Consider the following 23,319-nt stretch of genomic DNA (forward strand, 5'->3'; position numbering starts at 1 on the left):
CCTTCCTTCAGAACGTAGCACTATCGTTCTAAAGTGAGATAGTGCATTTCAGCCTCAAAGGCAGCAATTTCCTCAAATGGAACATTGCTAGCACCAGAATATAAAAGCAGGCTTTAGTAGCGTTGGAGGCAGTCAGTCTTTTATTAACTATCATGACCAACACAACGTGATTCATATTACTTCCATCTTGACAAATTGTATTCAGGCACAGACTCCGACTATAAGGTAGTGAGGACATTCTGATGCTGTGAACGTCTTTTTAAAGCTTAAAGGAATGATTGTGAGTTTTGCTTACCATATAAATTGGTAAAATGATGCCGTTTGCCGGAAGACTTCTTTTTTTTTTTTTTCTTCAGTCTCGGCAATGCAGAGAAACTCGGTTGGCAAACACTGCCACTGGTGGTCATTCAGTATAATCTGCAGATGGAAAAGTCCACTGTTAGCACATTTACATTAAGCAATAGAAAAAAAATCTTGATTTTTATAAAGGGTAAACAGATCAATACTGTGGAGACTGTATTATTGTGAAAATCAACAGCTCATTAGAAAATAAAATCTCAATTTGTGTTTTTAACCTCCTATACTTCTCTGCACCCATGTCTCATTTGCTAACAGTCTCTAACCAACTGTAGCACGTACATTAGGACGTAGGTAAATAGATCTGTTTGCCATCCAAGTGGCAGCGTACCCTTCTCACTTCATTTGGTTTAGGATATGTTATGCCAGTAGCAAGTAAGCCAGCTGATAAGTTGAGAGGGGGGGTTTGCTACACTTAATGGGAATAATAAAAACTATGAATAGCATAATTACCATCTTCATTTTAGCCAATTGCTACCAGTTCAGCAATAGTGAAGGTCAGACTCCTGTGCTCAAACTTGCGTTTATACACATTTAGAAGTCTCAATAAATGCCATACTTTCTTACATCTTACCATTCTTAGTTTTCAGTTGGGCATCCTGTCTAGCCTGCTACTCATTTCATTACCAAGAAAAATGTATCCTACTGCTTGCTAGGTAACCGAGTGGCCTTCATGTCAGACAACATCTTGCTTTCGCTTTATGATGTAAGCTTGCTAGGCAACAGAGTGTCCCTCATGTCAGACAACATCTTGCTTTAGCTTTATGATGTCAGAGCGGCACTGGAACAATTGTCCTTGTGGAAGCTGACCACACAGGAGGATGAGAGATCAGACATCTGTATTCATGACTACAAGGCAAATAGGAGGGGGAATGGTAAAAGACTATGAACCACTCAATGCACTGGAGCCTTTTTGAAAGTGGGATGGAGATGGACACAAAAAAGGAGATTATCATTAACAACAATCCATCTTGAGTATCAGAGTCCAACACACCGAGTGCAGGGGAAGAGGCTACATAAGCTTCCTTTCTTCAGAACGTAGCACTATCGTTCTAAAGTGAGATAGTGCATTTCAGCCTCAAAGGCAGCAATTTCCTCAAATGGAACATTGCTAGCACCAGAATATAAAAGCAGGCTTTAGTAGCGTTGGAGGCAGTCAGTCTTTTATTAACTATCATGACCAACACAACGTGATTCATATTACTTCCATCTTGACAAATTGTATTCAGGCACAGACTCCGACTATAAGGTAGTGAGGACATTCTGATGCTGTGAACGTCTTTTTAAAGCTTAAAGGAATGATTGTGAGATTTGCTTACCATATAAATTGGTAAAATGATGCCGTTTGCCGGAAGACTTCTTTTTTTTTTTTTTCTTCAGTCTCGGCAATGCAGAGAAACTCGGTTGGCAAACACTGCCACTGGTGGTCATTCAGTATAATCTGCAGATGGAAAAGTCCACTGTTAGCACATTTACATTAAGCAATAGAAAAAAAATCTTGATTTTTATAAAGGGTAAACAGATCAATACTGTGGAGACTGTATTATTGTGAAAATCAACAGCTCATTAGAAAATAAAATCTCAATTTGTGTTTTTAACCTCCTATACTTCTCTGCACCCATGTCTCATTTGCTAACAGTCTCTAAACAACTGTAGCACGTACATTAGGACGTAGGTAAATAGATCTGTTTGCCATCCAAGTGGCAGCGTACCCTTCTCACTTCATTTGGTTTAGGATATGTTATGCCAGTAGCAAGTAAGACAGCTGATAAGTTGAGAGGGGGGGGGTTTGCTACACTTAATGGGAATAATAAAAACTATGAATAGCATAATTACCATCTTCATTTTAGCCAATTGCTACCAGTTCAGCAATAGTGAAGGTCAGACTCCTGTGCTCAAACTTGCGTTTATACACATTTAGAAGTCTCAATAAATGCCATACTTTCTTACATCTTACCATTCTTAGTTTTCAGTTGGGCATCCTGTCTATCCTGCTACTCATTTCATTACCAAGAAAAATGTATCCTACTGCTTGCTAGGTAACCGAGTGGCCTTCATGTCAGACAACATCTTGCTTTCGCTTTATGATGTAAGCTTGCTAGGCAACAAAGTGTCCCTCATGTCAGACAACATCTTGCTTTAGCTTTATGATGTCAGAGCGGCACTGGACCAATTGTCCTTGTGGAAGCTGACCACACAGGAGGATGAGAGATCAGACATCTGTATTCATGACTACAAGCCAAATAGGACGGGGAATGGTAAAAGACTATGAACCACTCAATGCACTGGAGCCTTTTTGAAAGTGGGATGGAGATGGATACAAAAAAGGAGATTATCATTAACAACAATCCATCTTGAGTATCAGAGTCCAACACACAGAGTGCAGGGGAAGAGGCTACATAAGCTTCCTTCCTTCAGAACGTAGCACTATCGTTCTAAAGTGAGATAGTGCATTTCAGCCTCAAAGGCAGCAATTTCCTCAAATGGAACATTGCTAGCACCAGAATATAAAAGCAGGCTTTAGTAGCGTTGGAGGCAGTCAGTCTTTTATTAACTATCATGACCAACACAACGTGATTCATATTACTTCCATCTTGACAAATTGTATTCAGGCACAGACTCCGACTATAAGGTAGTGAGGACATTCTGATGCTGTGAACGTCTTTTTAAAGCTTAAAGGAATGATTGTGAGTTTTGCTTACCATATAAATTGGTAAAATGATGCCGTTTGCCGGAAGACTTCTTTTTTTTTTTTTTCTTCAGTCTCGGCAATGCAGAGAAACTCGGTTGGCAAACACTGCCACTGGTGGTCATACAGTATAATCTGCAGATGGAAAAGTCCACTGTTAGCACATTTACATTAAGCAATAGAAAAAAAATCTTGATTTTTATAAAGGGTAAACAGATCAATACTGTGGAGACTGTATTATTGTGAAAATCAACAGCTCATTAGAAAATAAAATCTCAATTTGTGTTTTTAACCTCCTATACTTCTCTGCACCCATGTCTCATTTGCTAACAGTCTCTAAACAACTGTAGCACGTACATTAGGACGTAGGTAAATAGATCTGTTTGCCATCCAAGTGGCAGCGTACCCTTCTCACTTCATTTGGTTTAGGATATGTTATGCCAGTAGCAAGTAAGCCAGCTGATAAGTTGAGAGGGGGGGTTTGCTACACTTAATGGGAATAATAAAAACTATGAATAGCATAATTACCATCTTCATTTTAGCCAATTGCTACCAGTTCAGCAATAGTGAAGGTCAGACTCCTGTGCTCAAACTTGCGTTTATACACATTTAGAAGTCTCAATAAATGCCATACTTTCTTTCATCTTAGTTTTCAGTTGGGCATCCTGTCTATCCTGCTACTCATTTCATTACCAAGAAAATGTATCCTACTGCTTGCTAGGTAACCGAGTGGCCTTCATGTCAGACAACATCTTGCTTTAGCTTTATGATGTCAGAGCGGCACTGGACCTATTGTCCTTGTGGAAGCTGACCACACAGGAGGATGAGAGATCAGACATCTGTATTCATGACTACAAGGCAAATAGGAGGGGGAATGGTAAAAGACTATGAACCACTCAATGCACTGGAGCCTTTTTGAAAGTGGGATGGAGATGGACACAAAAAAGGAGATTATCATTAACAACAATCCATCTTGAGTATCAGAGTCCAACACACAGAGTGCAGGGGAAGAGGCTACATAAGCTTCCTTTCTTCAGAACGTAGCACTATCGTTCTAAAGTGAGATAGTGCATTTCAGCCTCAAAGGCAGCAATTTCCTCAAATGGAACATTGCTAGCACCAGAATATAAAAGCAGGCTTTAGTAGCGTTGGAGGCAGTCAGTCTTTTATTAACTATCATGACCAACACAACGTGATTCATATTACTTCCATCTTGACAAATTGTATTCAGGCACAGACTCCGACTATAAGGTAGTGAGGACATTCTGATGCTGTGAACGTCTTTTTAAAGCTTAAAGGAATGATTGTGAGATTTGCTTACCATATAAATTGGTAAAATGATGCCGTTTGCCGGAAGACTTCTTTTTTTTTTTTTTCTTCAGTCTCGGCAATGCAGAGAAACTCGGTTGGCAAACACTGCCACTGGTGGTCATTCAGTATAATCTGCAGATGGAAAAGTCCACTGTTAGCACATTTACATTAAGCAATAGAAAAAAAATCTTGATTTTTATAAAGGGTAAACAGATCAATACTGTGGAGACTGTATTATTGTGAAAATCAACAGCTCATTAGAAAATAAAATCTCAATTTGTGTTTTTAACCTCCTATACTTCTCTGCACCCATGTCTCATTTGCTAACAGTCTCTAAACAACTGTAGCACGTACATTAGGACGTAGGTAAATAGATCTGTTTGCCATCCAAGTGGCAGCGTACCCTTCTCACTTCATTTGGTTTAGGATATGTTATGCCAGTAGCAAGTAAGCCAGCTGATAAGTTGAGAGGGGGGGTTTGCTACACTTAATGGGAATAATAAAAACTATGAATAGCATAATTACCATCTTCATTTTAGCCAATTGCTACCAGTTCAGCAATAGTGAAGGTCAGACTCCTGTGCTCAAACTTGCGTTTATACACATTTAGAAGTCTCAATAAATGCCATACTTTCTTACATCTTACCATTCTTAGTTTTCAGTTGGGCATCCTGTCTAGCCTGCTACTCATTTCATTACCAAGAAAAATGTATCCTACTGCTTGCTAGGTAACCGAGTGGCCTTCATGTCAGACAACATCTTGCTTTCGCTTTATGATGTAAGCTTGCTAGGCAACAGAGTGTCCCTCATGTCAGACAACATCTTGCTTTAGCTTTATGATGTCAGAGCGGCACTGGACCAATTGTCCTTGTGGAAGCTGACCACACAGGAGGATGAGAGATCAGACATCTGTATTCATGACTACAAGGCAAATAGGAGGGGGAATGGTAAAAGACTATGAACCACTCAATGCACTGGAGCCTTTTTGAAAGTGGGATGGAGATGGACACAAAAAAGGAGATTATCATTAACAACAATCCATCTTGAGTATCAGAGTCCAACACACCGAGTGCAGGGGAAGAGGCTACATAAGCTTCCTTTCTTCAGAACGTAGCACTATCGTTCTAAAGTGAGATAGTGCATTTCAGCCTCAAAGGCAGCAATTTCCTCAAATGGAACATTGCTAGCACCAGAATATAAAAGCAGGCTTTAGTAGCGTTGGAGGCAGTCAGTCTTTTATTAACTATCATGACCAACACAACGTGATTCATATTACTTCCATCTTGACAAATTGTATTCAGGCACAGACTCCGACTATAAGGTAGTGAGGACATTCTGATGCTGTGAACGTCTTTTTAAAGCTTAAAGGAATGATTGTGAGATTTGCTTACCATATAAATTGGTAAAATGATGCCGTTTGCCGGAAGACTTCTTTTTTTTTTTTTTCTTCAGTCTCGGCAATGCAGAGAAACTCGGTTGGCAAACACTGCCACTGGTGGTCATTCAGTATAATCTGCAGATGGAAAAGTCCACTGTTAGCACATTTACATTAAGCAATAGAAAAAAAATCTTGATTTTTATAAAGGGTAAACAGATCAATACTGTGGAGACTGTATTATTGTGAAAATCAACAGCTCATTAGAAAATAAAATCTCAATTTGTGTTTTTAACCTCCTATACTTCTCTGCACCCATGTCTCATTTGCTAACAGTCTCTAAACAACTGTAGCACGTACATTAGGACGTAGGTAAATAGATCTGTTTGCCATCCAAGTGGCAGCGTACCCTTCTCACTTCATTTGGTTTAGGATATGTTATGCCAGTAGCAAGTAAGCCAGCTGATAAGTTGAGAGGGGGGTTTGCTACACTTAATGGGAATAATAAAAACTATGAATAGCATAATTACCATCTTCATTTTAGCCAATTGCTACCAGTTCAGCAATAGTGAAGGTCAGACTCCTGTGCTCAAACTTGCGTTTATACACATTTAGAAGTCTCAATAAATGCCATACTTTCTTACATCTTACCATTCTTAGTTTTCAGTTGGGCATCCTGTCTATCCTGCTACTCATTTCATTACCAAGAAAAATGTATCCTACTGCTTGCTAGGTAACCGAGTGGCCTTCATGTCAGACAACATCTTGCTTTCGCTTTATGATGTAAGCTTGCTAGGCAACAAAGTGTCCCTCATGTCAGACAACATCTTGCTTTAGCTTTATGATGTCAGAGCGGCACTGGACCAATTGTCCTTGTGGAAGCTGACCACACAGGAGGATGAGAGATCAGACATCTGTATTCATGACTACAAGCCAAATAGGACGGGGAATGGTAAAAGACTATGAACCACTCAATGCACTGGAGCCTTTTTGAAAGTGGGATGGAGATGGATACAAAAAAGGAGATTATCATTAACAACAATCCATCTTGAGTATCAGAGTCCAACACACAGAGTGCAGGGGAAGAGGCTACATAAGCTTCCTTCCTTCAGAACGTAGCACTATCGTTCTAAAGTGAGATAGTGCATTTCAGCCTCAAAGGCAGCAATTTCCTCAAATGGAACATTGCTAGCACCAGAATATAAAAGCAGGCTTTAGTAGCGTTGGAGGCAGTCAGTCTTTTATTAACTATCATGACCAACACAACGTGATTCATATTACTTCCATCTTGACAAATTGTATTCAGGCACAGACTCCGACTATAAGGTAGTGAGGACATTCTGATGCTGTGAACGTCTTTTTAAAGCTTAAAGGAATGATTGTGAGTTTTGCTTACCATATAAATTGGTAAAATGATGCCGTTTGCCGGAAGACTTCTTTTTTTTTTTTTTCTTCAGTCTCGGCAATGCAGAGAAACTCGGTTGGCAAACACTGCCACTGGTGGTCATTCAGTATAATCTGCAGATGGAAAAGTCCACTGTTAGCACATTTACATTAAGCAATAGAAAAAAAATCTTGATTTTTATAAAGGGTAAACAGATCAATACTGTGGAGACTGTATTATTGTGAAAATCAACAGCTCATTAGAAAATAAAATCTCAATTTGTGTTTTTAACCTCCTATACTTCTCTGCACCCATGTCTCATTTGCTAACAGTCTCTAACCAACTGTAGCACGTACATTAGGACGTAGGTAAATAGATCTGTTTGCCATCCAAGTGGCAGCGTACCCTTCTCACTTCATTTGGTTTAGGATATGTTATGCCAGTAGCAAGTAAGCCAGCTGATAAGTTGAGAGGGGGGGTTTGCTACACTTAATGGGAATAATAAAAACTATGAATAGCATAATTACCATCTTCATTTTAGCCAATTGCTACCAGTTCAGCAATAGTGAAGGTCAGACTCCTGTGCTCAAACTTGCGTTTATACACATTTAGAAGTCTCAATAAATGCCATACTTTCTTACATCTTACCATTCTTAGTTTTCAGTTGGGCATCCTGTCTAGCCTGCTACTCATTTCATTACCAAGAAAAATGTATCCTACTGCTTGCTAGGTAACCGAGTGGCCTTCATGTCAGACAACATCTTGCTTTCGCTTTATGATGTAAGCTTGCTAGGCAACAGAGTGTCCCTCATGTCAGACAACATCTTGCTTTAGCTTTATGATGTCAGAGCGGCACTGGAACAATTGTCCTTGTGGAAGCTGACCACACAGGAGGATGAGAGATCAGACATCTGTATTCATGACTACAAGGCAAATAGGAGGGGGAATGGTAAAAGACTATGAACCACTCAATGCACTGGAGCCTTTTTGAAAGTGGGATGGAGATGGACACAAAAAAGGAGATTATCATTAACAACAATCCATCTTGAGTATCAGAGTCCAACACACCGAGTGCAGGGGAAGAGGCTACATAAGCTTCCTTTCTTCAGAACGTAGCACTATCGTTCTAAAGTGAGATAGTGCATTTCAGCCTCAAAGGCAGCAATTTCCTCAAATGGAACATTGCTAGCACCAGAATATAAAAGCAGGCTTTAGTAGCGTTGGAGGCAGTCAGTCTTTTATTAACTATCATGACCAACACAACGTGATTCATATTACTTCCATCTTGACAAATTGTATTCAGGCACAGACTCCGACTATAAGGTAGTGAGGACATTCTGATGCTGTGAACGTCTTTTTAAAGCTTAAAGGAATGATTGTGAGATTTGCTTACCATATAAATTGGTAAAATGATGCCGTTTGCCGGAAGACTTCTTTTTTTTTTTTTTCTTCAGTCTCGGCAATGCAGAGAAACTCGGTTGGCAAACACTGCCACTGGTGGTCATTCAGTATAATCTGCAGATGGAAAAGTCCACTGTTAGCACATTTACATTAAGCAATAGAAAAAAAATCTTGATTTTTATAAAGGGTAAACAGATCAATACTGTGGAGACTGTATTATTGTGAAAATCAACAGCTCATTAGAAAATAAAATCTCAATTTGTGTTTTTAACCTCCTATACTTCTCTGCACCCATGTCTCATTTGCTAACAGTCTCTAAACAACTGTAGCACGTACATTAGGACGTAGGTAAATAGATCTGTTTGCCATCCAAGTGGCAGCGTACCCTTCTCACTTCATTTGGTTTAGGATATGTTATGCCAGTAGCAAGTAAGCCAGCTGATAAGTTGAGAGGGGGGTTTGCTACACTTAATGGGAATAATAAAAACTATGAATAGCATAATTACCATCTTCATTTTAGCCAATTGCTACCAGTTCAGCAATAGTGAAGGTCAGACTCCTGTGCTCAAACTTGCGTTTATACACATTTAGAAGTCTCAATAAATGCCATACTTTCTTACATCTTACCATTCTTAGTTTTCAGTTGGGCATCCTGTCTATCCTGCTACTCATTTCATTACCAAGAAAAATGTATCCTACTGCTTGCTAGGTAACCGAGTGGCCTTCATGTCAGACAACATCTTGCTTTCGCTTTATGATGTAAGCTTGCTAGGCAACAAAGTGTCCCTCATGTCAGACAACATCTTGCTTTAGCTTTATGATGTCAGAGCGGCACTGGACCAATTGTCCTTGTGGAAGCTGACCACACAGGAGGATGAGAGATCAGACATCTGTATTCATGACTACAAGCCAAATAGGACGGGGAATGGTAAAAGACTATGAACCACTCAATGCACTGGAGCCTTTTTGAAAGTGGGATGGAGATGGATACAAAAAAGGAGATTATCATTAACAACAATCCATCTTGAGTATCAGAGTCCAACACACAGAGTGCAGGGGAAGAGGCTACATAAGCTTCCTTCCTTCAGAACGTAGCACTATCGTTCTAAAGTGAGATAGTGCATTTCAGCCTCAAAGGCAGCAATTTCCTCAAATGGAACATTGCTAGCACCAGAATATAAAAGCAGGCTTTAGTAGCGTTGGAGGCAGTCAGTCTTTTATTAACTATCATGACCAACACAACGTGATTCATATTACTTCCATCTTGACAAATTGTATTCAGGCACAGACTCCGACTATAAGGTAGTGAGGACATTCTGATGCTGTGAACGTCTTTTTAAAGCTTAAAGGAATGATTGTGAGTTTTGCTTACCATATAAATTGGTAAAATGATGCCGTTTGCCGGAAGACTTCTTGTTTTTTTTTTTTCTTCAGTCTCGGCAATGCAGAGAAACTCGGTTGGCAAACACTGCCACTGGTGGTCATACAGTATAATCTGCAGATGGAAAAGTCCACTGTTAGCACATTTACATTAAGCAATAGAAAAAAAATCTTGATTTTTATAAAGGGTAAACAGATCAATACTGTGGAGACTATTATTGTGAAAATCAACAGCTCATTAGAAAATAAAATCTCAATTTGTGTTTTTAACCTCCTATACTTCTCTGCACCCATGTCTCATTTGCTAACAGTCTCTAAACAACTGTAGCACGTACATTAGGACGTAGGTAAATAGATCTGTTTGCCATCCAAGTGGCAGCGTACCCTTCTCACTTCATTTGGTTTAGGATATGTTATGCCAGTAGCAAGTAAGCCAGCTGATAAGTTGAGAGGGGGGGTTTGCTACACTTAATGGGAATAATAAAAACTATGAATAGCATAATTACCATCTTCATTTTAGCCAATTGCTACCAGTTCAGCAATAGTGAAGGTCAGACTCCTGTGCTCAAACTTGCGTTTATACACATTTAGAAGTCTCAATAAATGCCATACTTTCTTACATCTTACCATTCTTAGTTTTCAGTTGGGCATCCTGTCTATCCTGCTACTCATTTCATTACCAAGAAAAATGTATCCTACTGCTTGCTAGGTAACCGAGTGGCCTTCATGTCAGACAACATCTTGCTTTCGCTTTATGATGTAAGCTTGCTAGGCAACAGAGTGTCCCTCATGTCAGACAACATCTTGCTTTAGCTTTATGAGGTCAGAGCGGCACTGGACCAATTGTCCTTGTGGAAGCTGACCACACAGGAGGATGAGAGATCAGACATCTGTATTCATGACTACAAGCCAAATAGGACGGGGAATGGTAAAAGACTATGAACCACTCAATGCACTGGAGCCTTTTTGAAAGTGGGATGGAGATGGATACAAAAAAGGAGATTATCATTAACAACAATCCATCTTGAGTATCAGAGTCCAACACACAGAGTGCAGGGGAAGAGGCTACATAAGCTTCCTTCCTTCAGAACGTAGCACTATCGTTCTAAAGTGAGATAGTGCATTTCAGCCTCAAAGGCAGCAATTTCCTCAAATGGAACATTGCTAGCACCAGAATATAAAAGCAGGCTTTAGTAGCGTTGGAGGCAGTCAGTCTTTTATTAACTATCATGACCAACACAACGTGATTCATATTACTTCCATCTTGACAAATTGTATTCAGGCACAGACTCCGACTATAATTTAGTGAGGACATTCTGATGCTGTGAACGTCTTTTTAAAGCTTAAAGGAATGATTGTGAGTTTTGCTTACCATATAAATTGGTAAAATGATGCCGTTTGCCGGAAGACTTCTTGTTTTTTTTTTTTCTTCAGTCTCGGCAATGCAGAGAAACTCGGTTGGCAAACACTGCCACTGGTGGTCATACAGTATAATCTGCAGATGGAAAAGTCCACTGTTAGCACATTTACATTAAGCAATAGAAAAAAAATCTTGATTTTTATAAAGGGTAAACAGATCAATACTGTGGAGACTATTATTGTGAAAATCAACAGCTCATTAGAAAATAAAATCTCAATTTGTGTTTTTAACCTCCTATACTTCTCTGCACCCATGTCTCATTTGCTAACAGTCTCTAAACAACTGTAGCACGTACATTAGGACGTAGGTAAATAGATCTGTTTGCCATCCAAGTGGCAGCGTACCCTTCTCACTTCATTTGGTTTAGGATATGTTATGCCAGTAGCAAGTAAGCCAGCTGATAAGTTGAGAGGGGGGGTTTGCTACACTTAATGGGAATAATAAAAACTATGAATAGCATAATTACCATCTTCATTTTAGCCAATTGCTACCAGTTCAGCAATAGTGAAGGTCAGACTCCTGTGCTCAAACTTGCGTTTATACACATTTAGAAGTCTCAATAAATGCCATACTTTCTTACATCTTACCATTCTTAGTTTTCAGTTGGGCATCCTGTCTATCCTGCTACTCATTTCATTACCAAGAAAAATGTATCCTACTGCTTGCTAGGTAACCGAGTGGCCTTCATGTCAGACAACATCTTGCTTTCGCTTTATGATGTAAGCTTGCTAGGCAACAGAGTGTCCCTCATGTCAGACAACATCTTGCTTTAGCTTTATGAGGTCAGAGCGGCACTGGACCAATTGTCCTTGTGGAAGCTGACCACACAGGAGGATGAGAGATCAGACATCTGTATTCATGACTACAAGCCAAATAGGACGGGGAATGGTAAAAGACTATGAACCACTCAATGCACTGGAGCCTTTTTGAAAGTGGGATGGAGATGGATACAAAAAAGGAGATTATCATTAACAACAATCCATCTTGAGTATCAGAGTCCAACACACAGAGTGCAGGGGAAGAGGCTACATAAGCTTCCTTCCTTCAGAACGTAGCACTATCGTTCTAAAGTGAGATAGTGCATTTCAGCCTCAAAGGCAGCAATTTCCTCAAATGGAACATTGCTAGCACCAGAATATAAAAGCAGGCTTTAGTAGCGTTGGAGGCAGTCAGTCTTTTATTAACTATCATGACCAACACAACGTGATTCATATTACTTCCATCTTGACAAATTGTATTCAGGCACAGACTCCGACTATAAGGTAGTGAGGACATTCTGATGCTGTGAACGTCTTTTTAAAGCTTAAAGGAATGATTGTGAGATTTGCTTACCATATAAATTGGTAAAATGATGCCGTTTGCCGGAAGACTTCTTTTTTTTTTTTTTCTTCAGTCTCGGCAATGCAGAGAAACTCGGTTGGCAAACACTGCCACTGGTGGTCATTCAGTATAATCTGCAGATGGAAAAGTCCACTGTTAGCACATTTACATTAAGCAATAGAAAAAAAATCTTGATTTTTATAAAGAGTAAACAGATCAATACTGTGGAGACTGTATTATTGTGAAAATCAACAGCTCATTAGAAAATAAAATCTCAATTTGTGTTTTTAACCTCCTATACTTCTCTGCACCCATGTCTCATTTGCTAACAGTCTCTAAACAACTGTAGCACGTACATTAGGACGTAGGTAAATAGATCTGTTTGCCATCCAAGTGGCAGCGTACCCTTCTCACTTCATTTGGTTTAGGATATGTTATGCCAGTAGCAAGTAAGCCAGCTGATAAGTTGAGAGGGGGGGTTTGCTACACTTAATGGGAATAATAAAAACTATGAATAGCATAATTACCATCTTCATTTTAGCCAATTGCTACCAGTTCAGCAATAGTGAAGGTCAGACTCCTGTGCTCAAACTTGCGTTTATACACATTTAGAAGTCTCAATAAATGCCATACTTTCTTTCATCTTAGTTTTCAGTTGGGCATCCTGTCTATCCTGCTACTCATTTCATTACCAAGAAAATGTATCCTACTGCTTGCTAGGTAACCGAGTGGCCTTCATGTCAGACAACATCTTGCTTTAGCTTTATGATGTCAGAGCGGCACTGGACCTATTGTCCTTGTGGAAGCTGACCACACAGGAGGATGAGAGATCAGACATCTGTATTCATGACTACAAGGCAAATAGGAGGGGGAATGGTAAAAGACTATGAACCACTCAATGCACTGGAGCCTTTTTGAAAGTGGGATGGAGATGGATACAAAAAAGGAGATTATCATTAACAACAATCCATCTTGAGTATCAGAGTCCAACACACAGAGTGCAGGGGAAGAGGCTACATAAGCTTCCTTCCTTCAGAACGTAGCACTATCGTTCTAAAGTGAGATAGTGCATTTCAGCCTCAAAGGCAGCAATTTCCTCAAATGGAACATTGCTAGCACCAGAATATAAAAGCAGGCTTTAGTAGCGTTGGAGGCAGTCAGTCTTTTATTAACTATCATGACCAACACAACGTGATTCATATTACTTCCATCTTGACAAATTGTATTCAGGCACAGACTCCGACTATAAGGTAGTGAGGACATTCTGATGCTGTGAACGTCTTTTTAAAGCTTAAAGGAATGATTGTGAGTTTTGCTTACCATATAAAATGGTAAAATGATGCCGTTTGCCGGAAGACTTCTTTTTTTTTTTTTTCTTCAGTCTCGGCAATGCAGAGAAACTCGGGTGGCAAACACTGCCACTGGTGGTCATTCAGTATAATCTGCAGATGGAAAAGTCCACTGTTAGCACATTTACATTAAGCAATAGAAAAAAAATCTTGATTTTTATAAAGGGTAAACAGATCAATACTGTGGAGACTGTATTATTGTGAAAATCAACAGCTCATTAGAAAATAAAATCTCAATTTGTGTTTTTAACCTCCTATACTTCTCTGCACCCATGTCTCATTTGCTAACAGTCTCTAAACAACTGTAGCACGTACATTAGGACGTAGGTAAATAGATCTGTTTGCCATCCAAGTGGCAGCGTACCCTTCTCACTTCATTTGGTTTAGGATATGTTATGCCAGTAGCAAGTAAGCCAGCTGATAAGTTGAGAGGGGGGGTTTGCTACACTTAATGGGAATAATAAAAACTATGAATAGCATAATTACCATCTTCATTTTAGCCAATTGCTACCAGTTCAGCAATAGTGAAGGTCAGACTCCTGTGCTCAAACTTGCGTTTATACACATTTAGAAGTCTCAATAAATGCCATACTTTCTTACATCTTACCATTCTTAGTTTTCAGTTGGGCATCCTGTCTAGCCTGCTACTCATTTCATTACCAAGAAAAATGTATCCTACTGCTTGCTAGGTAACCGAGTGGCCTTCATGTCAGACAACATCTTGCTTTCGCTTTATGATGTAAGCTTGCTAGGCAACAGAGTGTCCCTCATGTCAGACAACATCTTGCTTTAGCTTTATGATGTCAGAGCGGCACTGGACCAATTGTCCTTGTGGAAGCTGACCACACAGGAGGATGAGAGATCAGACATCTGTATTCATGACTACAAGGCAAATAGGAGGGGGAATGGTAAAAGACTATGAACCACTCAATGCACTGGAGCCTTTTTGAAAGTGGGATGGAGATGGACACAAAAAAGGAGATTATCATTAACAACAATCCATCTTGAGTATCAGAGTCCAACACACCGAGTGCAGGGGAAGAGGCTACATAAGCTTCCTTTCTTCAGAACGTAGCACTATCGTTCTAAAGTGAGATAGTGCATTTCAGCCTCAAAGGCAGCAATTTCCTCAAATGGAACATTGCTAGCACCAGAATATAAAAGCAGGCTTTAGTAGCGTTGGAGGCAGTCAGTCTTTTATTAACTATCATGACCAACACAACGTGATTCATATTACTTCCATCTTGACAAATTGTATTCAGGCACAGACTCCGACTATAAGGTAGTGAGGACATTCTGATGCTGTGAACGTCTTTTTAAAGCTTAAAGGAATGATTGTGAGATTTGCTTACCATATAAATTGGTAAAATGATGCCGTTTGCCGGAAGACTTCTTTTTTTTTTTTTTCTTCAGTCTCGGCAATGCAGAGAAACTCGGTTGGCAAACACTGCCACTGGTGGTCATTCAGTATAATCTGCAGATGGAAAAGTCCACTGTTAGCACATTTACATTAAGCAATAGAAAAAAAATCTTGATTTTTATAAAGGGTAAACAGATCAATACTGTGGAGACTGTATTATTGTGAAAATCAACAGCTCATTAGAAAATAAAATCTCAATTTGTGTTTTTAACCTCCTATACTTCTCTGCACCCATGTCTCATTTGCTAACAGTCTCTAAACAACTGTAGCACGTACATTAGGACGTAGGTAAATAGATCTGTTTGCCATCCAAGTGGCAGCGTACCCTTCTCACTTCATTTGGTTTAGGATATGTTATGCCAGTAGCAAGTAAGCCAGCTGATAAGTTGAGAGGGGGGTTTGCTACACTTAATGGGAATAATAAAAACTATGAATAGCATAATTACCATCTTCATTTTAGCCAATTGCTACCAGTTCAGCAATAGTGAAGGTCAGACTCCTGTGCTCAAACTTGCGTTTATACACATTTAGAAGTCTCAATAAATGCCATACTTTCTTACATCTTACCATTCTTAGTTTTCAGTTGGGCATCCTGTCTATCCTGCTACTCATTTCATTACCAAGAAAAATGTATCCTACTGCTTGCTAGGTAACCGAGTGGCCTTCATGTCAGACAACATCTTGCTTTCGCTTTATGATGTAAGCTTGCTAGGCAACAAAGTGTCCCTCATGTCAGACAACATCTTGCTTTAGCTTTATGATGTCAGAGCGGCACTGGACCAATTGTCCTTGTGGAAGCTGACCACACAGGAGGATGAGAGATCAGACATCTGTATTCATGACTACAAGCCAAATAGGACGGGGAATGGTAAAAGACTATGAACCACTCAATGCACTGGAGCCTTTTTGAAAGTGGGATGGAGATGGATACAAAAAAGGAGATTATCATTAACAACAATCCATCTTGAGTATCAGAGTCCAACACACAGAGTGCAGGGGAAGAGGCTACATAAGCTTCCTTCCTTCAGAACGTAGCACTATCGTTCTAAAGTGAGATAGTGCATTTCAGCCTCAAAGGCAGCAATTTCCTCAAATGGAACATTGCTAGCACCAGAATATAAAAGCAGGCTTTAGTAGCGTTGGAGGCAGTCAGTCTTTTATTAACTATCATGACCAACACAACGTGATTCATATTACTTCCATCTTGACAAATTGTATTCAGGCACAGACTCCGACTATAAGGTAGTGAGGACATTCTGATGCTGTGAACGTCTTTTTAAAGCTTAAAGGAATGATTGTGAGTTTTGCTTACCATATAAATTGGTAAAATGATGCCGTTTGCCGGAAGACTTCTTTTTTTTTTTTTTCTTCAGTCTCGGCAATGCAGAGAAACTCGGTTGGCAAACACTGCCACTGGTGGTCATTCAGTATAATCTGCAGATGGAAAAGTCCACTGTTAGCACATTTACATTAAGCAATAGAAAAAAAATCTTGATTTTTATAAAGGGTAAACAGATCAATACTGTGGAGACTGTATTATTGTGAAAATCAACAGCTCATTAGAAAATAAAATCTCAATTTGTGTTTTTAACCTCCTATACTTCTCTGCACCCATGTCTCATTTGCTAACAGTCTCTAACCAACTGTAGCACGTACATTAGGACGTAGGTAAATAGATCTGTTTGCCATCCAAGTGGCAGCGTACCCTTCTCACTTCATTTGGTTTAGGATATGTTATGCCAGTAGCAAGTAAGCCAGCTGATAAGTTGAGAGGGGGGGTTTGCTACACTTAATGGGAATAATAAAAACTATGAATAGCATAATTACCATCTTCATTTTAGCCAATTGCTACCAGTTCAGCAATAGTGAAGGTCAGACTCCTGTGCTCAAACTTGCGTTTATACACATTTAGAAGTCTCAATAAATGCCATACTTTCTTACATCTTACCATTCTTAGTTTTCAGTTGGGCATCCTGTCTAGCCTGCTACTCATTTCATTACCAAGAAAAATGTATCCTACTGCTTGCTAGGTAACCGAGTGGCCTTCATGTCAGACAACATCTTGCTTTCGCTTTATGATGTAAGCTTGCTAGGCAACAGAGTGTCCCTCATGTCAGACAACATCTTGCTTTAGCTTTATGATGTCAGAGCGGCACTGGAACAATTGTCCTTGTGGAAGCTGACCACACAGGAGGATGAGAGATCAGACATCTGTATTCATGACTACAAGGCAAATAGGAGGGGGAATGGTAAAAGACTATGAACCACTCAATGCACTGGAGCCTTTTTGAAAGTGGGATGGAGATGGACACAAAAAAGGAGATTATCATTAACAACAATCCATCTTGAGTATCAGAGTCCAACACACCGAGTGCAGGGGAAGAGGCTACATAAGCTTCCTTTCTTCAGAACGTAGCACTATCGTTCTAAAGTGAGATAGTGCATTTCAGCCTCAAAGGCAGCAATTTCCTCAAATGGAACATTGCTAGCACCAGAATATAAAAGCAGGCTTTAGTAGCGTTGGAGGCAGTCAGTCTTTTATTAACTATCATGACCAACACAACGTGATTCATATTACTTCCATCTTGACAAATTGTATTCAGGCACAGACTCCGACTATAAGGTAGTGAGGACATTCTGATGCTGTGAACGTCTTTTTAAAGCTTAAAGGAATGATTGTGAGATTTGCTTACCATATAAATTGGTAAAATGATGCCGTTTGCCGGAAGACTTCTTTTTTTTTTTTTTCTTCAGTCTCGGCAATGCAGAGAAACTCGGTTGGCAAACACTGCCACTGGTGGTCATTCAGTATAATCTGCAGATGGAAAAGTCCACTGTTAGCACATTTACATTAAGCAATAGAAAAAAAATCTTGATTTTTATAAAGGGTAAACAGATCAATACTGTGGAGACTGTATTATTGTGAAAATCAACAGCTCATTAGAAAATAAAATCTCAATTTGTGTTTTTAACCTCCTATACTTCTCTGCACCCATGTCTCATTTGCTAACAGTCTCTAAACAACTGTAGCACGTACATTAGGACGTAGGTAAATAGATCTGTTTGCCATCCAAGTGGCAGCGTACCCTTCTCACTTCATTTGGTTTAGGATATGTTATGCCAGTAGCAAGTAAGCCAGCTGATAAGTTGAGAGGGGGGTTTGCTACACTTAATGGGAATAATAAAAACTATGAATAGCATAATTACCATCTTCATTTTAGCCAATTGCTACCAGTTCAGCAATAGTGAAGGTCAGACTCCTGTGCTCAAACTTGCGTTTATACACATTTAGAAGTCTCAATAAATGCCATACTTTCTTACATCTTACCATTCTTAGTTTTCAGTTGGGCATCCTGTCTATCCTGCTACTCATTTCATTACCAAGAAAAATGTATCCTACTGCTTGCTAGGTAACCGAGTGGCCTTCATGTCAGACAACATCTTGCTTTCGCTTTATGATGTAAGCTTGCTAGGCAACAAAGTGTCCCTCATGTCAGACAACATCTTGCTTTAGCTTTATGATGTCAGAGCGGCACTGGACCAATTGTCCTTGTGGAAGCTGACCACACAGGAGGATGAGAGATCAGACATCTGTATTCATGACTACAAGCCAAATAGGACGGGGAATGGTAAAAGACTATGAACCACTCAATGCACTGGAGCCTTTTTGAAAGTGGGATGGAGATGGATACAAAAAAGGAGATTATCATTAACAACAATCCATCTTGAGTATCAGAGTCCAACACACAGAGTGCAGGGGAAGAGGCTACATAAGCTTCCTTCCTTCAGAACGTAGCACTATCGTTCTAAAGTGAGATAGTGCATTTCAGCCTCAAAGGCAGCAATTTCCTCAAATGGAACATTGCTAGCACCAGAATATAAAAGCAGGCTTTAGTAGCGTTGGAGGCAGTCAGTCTTTTATTAACTATCATGACCAACACAACGTGATTCATATTACTTCCATCTTGACAAATTGTATTCAGGCACAGACTCCGACTATAAGGTAGTGAGGACATTCTGATGCTGTGAACGTCTTTTTAAAGCTTAAAGGAATGATTGTGAGTTTTGCTTACCATATAAATTGGTAAAATGATGCCGTTTGCCGGAAGACTTCTTTTTTTTTTTTTTCTTCAGTCTCGGCAATGCAGAGAAACTCGGTTGGCAAACACTGCCACTGGTGGTCATTCAGTATAATCTGCAGATGGAAAAGTCCACTGTTAGCACATTTACATTAAGCAATAGAAAAAAAATCTTGATTTTTATAAAGGGTAAACAGATCAATACTGTGGAGACTGTATTATTGTGAAAATCAACAGCTCATTAGAAAATAAAATCTCAATTTGTGTTTTTAACCTCCTATACTTCTCTGCACCCATGTCTCATTTGCTAACAGTCTCTAACCAACTGTAGCACGTACATTAGGACGTAGGTAAATAGATCTGTTTGCCATCCAAGTGGCAGCGTACCCTTCTCACTTCATTTGGTTTAGGATATGTTATGCCAGTAGCAAGTAAGCCAGCTGATAAGTTGAGAGGGGGGGTTTGCTACACTTAATGGGAATAATAAAAACTATGAATAGCATAATTACCATCTTCATTTTAGCCAATTGCTACCAGTTCAGCAATAGTGAAGGTCAGACTCCTGTGCTCAAACTTGCGTTTATACACATTTAGAAGTCTCAATAAATGCCATACTTTCTTACATCTTACCATTCTTAGTTTTCAGTTGGGCATCCTGTCTAGCCTGCTACTCATTTCATTACCAAGAAAAATGTATCCTACTGCTTGCTAGGTAACCGAGTGGCCTTCATGTCAGACAACATCTTGCTTTCGCTTTATGATGTAAGCTTGCTAGGCAACAGAGTGTCCCTCATGTCAGACAACATCTTGCTTTAGCTTTATGATGTCAGAGCGGCACTGGAACAATTGTCCTTGTGGAAGCTGACCACACAGGAGGATGAGAGATCAGACATCTGTATTCATGACTACAAGGCAAATAGGAGGGGGAATGGTAAAAGACTATGAACCACTCAATGCACTGGAGCCTTTTTGAAAGTGGGATGGAGATGGACACAAAAAAGGAGATTATCATTAACAACAATCCATCTTGAGTATCAGAGTCCAACACACCGAGTGCAGGGGAAGAGGCTACATAAGCTTCCTTTCTTCAGAACGTAGCACTATCGTTCTAAAGTGAGATAGTGCATTTCAGCCTCAAAGGCAGCAATTTCCTCAAATGGAACATTGCTAGCACCAGAATATAAAAGCAGGCTTTAGTAGCGTTGGAGGCAGTCAGTCTTTTATTAACTATCATGACCAACACAACGTGATTCATATTACTTCCATCTTGACAAATTGTATTCAGGCACAGACTCCGACTATAAGGTAGTGAGGACATTCTGATGCTGTGAACGTCTTTTTAAAGCTTAAAGGAATGATTGTGAGATTTGCTTACCATATAAATTGGTAAAATGATGCCGTTTGCCGGAAGACTTCTTTTTTTTTTTTTTCTTCAGTCTCGGCAATGCAGAGAAACTCGGTTGGCAAACACTGCCACTGGTGGTCATTCAGTATAATCTGCAGATGGAAAAGTCCACTGTTAGCACATTTACATTAAGCAATAGAAAAAAAATCTTGATTTTTATAAAGGGTAAACAGATCAATACTGTGGAGACTGTATTATTGTGAAAATCAACAGCTCATTAGAAAATAAAATCTCAATTTGTGTTTTTAACCTCCTATACTTCTCTGCACCCATGTCTCATTTGCTAACAGTCTCTAAACAACTGTAGCACGTACATTAGGACGTAGGTAAATAGATCTGTTTGCCATCCAAGTGGCAGCGTACCCTTCTCACTTCATTTGGTTTAGGATATGTTATGCCAGTAGCAAGTAAGCCAGCTGATAAGTTGAGAGGGGGGTTTGCTACACTTAATGGGAATAATAAAAACTATGAATAGCATAATTACCATCTTCATTTTAGCCAATTGCTACCAGTTCAGCAATAGTGAAGGTCAGACTCCTGTGCTCAAACTTGCGTTTATACACATTTAGAAGTCTCAATAAATGCCATACTTTCTTACATCTTACCATTCTTAGTTTTCAGTTGGGCATCCTGTCTATCCTGCTACTCATTTCATTACCAAGAAAAATGTATCCTACTGCTTGCTAGGTAACCGAGTGGCCTTCATGTCAGACAACATCTTGCTTTCGCTTTATGATGTAAGCTTGCTAGGCAACAAAGTGTCCCTCATGTCAGACAACATCTTGCTTTAGCTTTATGATGTCAGAGCGGCACTGGACCAATTGTCCTTGTGGAAGCTGACCACACAGGAGGATGAGAGATCAGACATCTGTATTCATGACTACAAGCCAAATAGGACGGGGAATGGTAAAAGACTATGAACCACTCAATGCACTGGAGCCTTTTTGAAAGTGGGATGGAGATGGATACAAAAAAGGAGATTATCATTAACAACAATCCATCTTGAGTATCAGAGTCCAACACACAGAGTGCAGGGGAAGAGGCTACATAAGCTTCCTTCCTTCAGAACGTAGCACTATCGTTCTAAAGTGAGATAGTGCATTTCAGCCTCAAAGGCAGCAATTTCCTCAAATGGAACATTGCTAGCACCAGAATATAAAAGCAGGCTTTAGTAGCGTTGGAGGCAGTCAGTCTTTTATTAACTATCATGACCAACACAACGTGATTCATATTACTTCCATCTTGACAAATTGTATTCAGGCACAGACTCCGACTATAAGGTAGTGAGGACATTCTGATGCTGTGAACGTCTTTTTAAAGCTTAAAGGAATGATTGTGAGTTTTGCTTACCATATAAATTGGTAAAATGATGCCGTTTGCCGGAAGACTTCTTTTTTTTCTTCAGTCTCGGCAATGCAGAGAAACTCGGGTGGCAAACACTGCCACTGGTGGTCATTCAGTATAATCTGCAGATGGAAAAGTCCACTGTTAGCACATTTACATTAAGAAATAGAAAAAAAATCTTGATTTTTATAAAGGGTAAACAGATCAATACTGTGGAGACTGTATTATTGTGAAAATCAACAGCTCATTAGAAAATAAAATCTCAATTTGTGTTTTTAACCTCCTATACTTCTCTGCACCCATGTCTCATTTGCTAACAGTCTCTAAACAACTGTAGCACGTACATTAGGACGTAGGTAAATAGATCTGTTTGCCATCCAAGTGGCAGCGTACCCTTCTCACTTCATTTGGTTTAGGATATGTTATGCCAGTAGCAAGTAAGCCAGCTGATAAGTTGAGAGGGGGGGGTTTGCTACACTTAATGGGAATAATAAAAACTATGAATAGCATAATTACCATCTTCATTTTAGCCAATTGCTACCAGTTCAGCAATAGTGAAGGTCAGACTCCTGTGCTCAAACTTGCGTTTATACACATTTAGAAGTCTCAATAAATGCCATACTTTCTTACATCTTACCATTCTTAGTTTTCAGTTGGGCATCCTGTCTATCCTGCTACTCATTTCATTACCAAGAAAAATGTATCCTACTGCTTGCTAGGTAACCGAGTGGCCTTCATGTCAGACAACATCTTGCTTTTGCTTTATGATGTAAGCTTGCTAGGCAACAAAGTGTCCCTCATGTCAGACAACATCTTGCTTTAGCTTTATGATGTCAGAGCGGCACTGGACCAATTGTCCTTGTGGAAGCTGACCACACAGGAGGATGAGAGATCAGACATCTGTATTCATGACTACAAGCCAAATAGGACGGGGAATGGTAAAAGACTATGAACCACTCAATGCACTGGAGCCTTTTTGAAAGTGGGATGGAGATGGATACAAAAAAGGAGATTATCATTAACAACAATCCATCTTGAGTATCAGAGTCCAACACACAGAGTGCAGGGGAAGAGGCTACATAAGC

At 39.6% G+C, this 23,319-nt stretch overlaps 1 protein-coding gene across 1 annotated transcript in view; it reads right to left on the minus strand.

Annotated features, from left to right (window-relative positions):
- The window catches only part of LOC146776022 (uncharacterized), a 195,581-nt gene that overhangs the window by 24,266 nt on the left and 147,996 nt on the right, over positions 1–23,319 (minus strand). Inside the window, exons 109-125 of the mRNA XM_085638333.1 lie at positions 22,241–22,356; positions 20,861–20,982; positions 19,480–19,601; positions 18,100–18,221; positions 16,719–16,840; positions 15,339–15,460; positions 13,958–14,079; positions 12,650–12,771; positions 11,270–11,392; positions 9,890–10,012; positions 8,510–8,631; positions 7,129–7,250; positions 5,749–5,870; positions 4,368–4,489; positions 3,060–3,181; positions 1,677–1,798; positions 296–417 (exon numbers count right to left, since the gene is read on the minus strand). The gene's annotated coding sequence lies outside the window, so the exon portion shown is untranslated. The remainder of the gene's footprint in view (positions 1–295; positions 418–1,676; positions 1,799–3,059; positions 3,182–4,367; positions 4,490–5,748; positions 5,871–7,128; positions 7,251–8,509; positions 8,632–9,889; positions 10,013–11,269; positions 11,393–12,649; positions 12,772–13,957; positions 14,080–15,338; positions 15,461–16,718; positions 16,841–18,099; positions 18,222–19,479; positions 19,602–20,860; positions 20,983–22,240; positions 22,357–23,319) is intronic.

The sequence above is a fragment of the Triturus cristatus genome, chromosome 12 (genome assembly GCF_964204655.1).
Source record: "Triturus cristatus chromosome 12, aTriCri1.1, whole genome shotgun sequence".
Taxonomy (NCBI): Eukaryota; Metazoa; Chordata; class Amphibia; order Caudata; family Salamandridae; genus Triturus; species Triturus cristatus.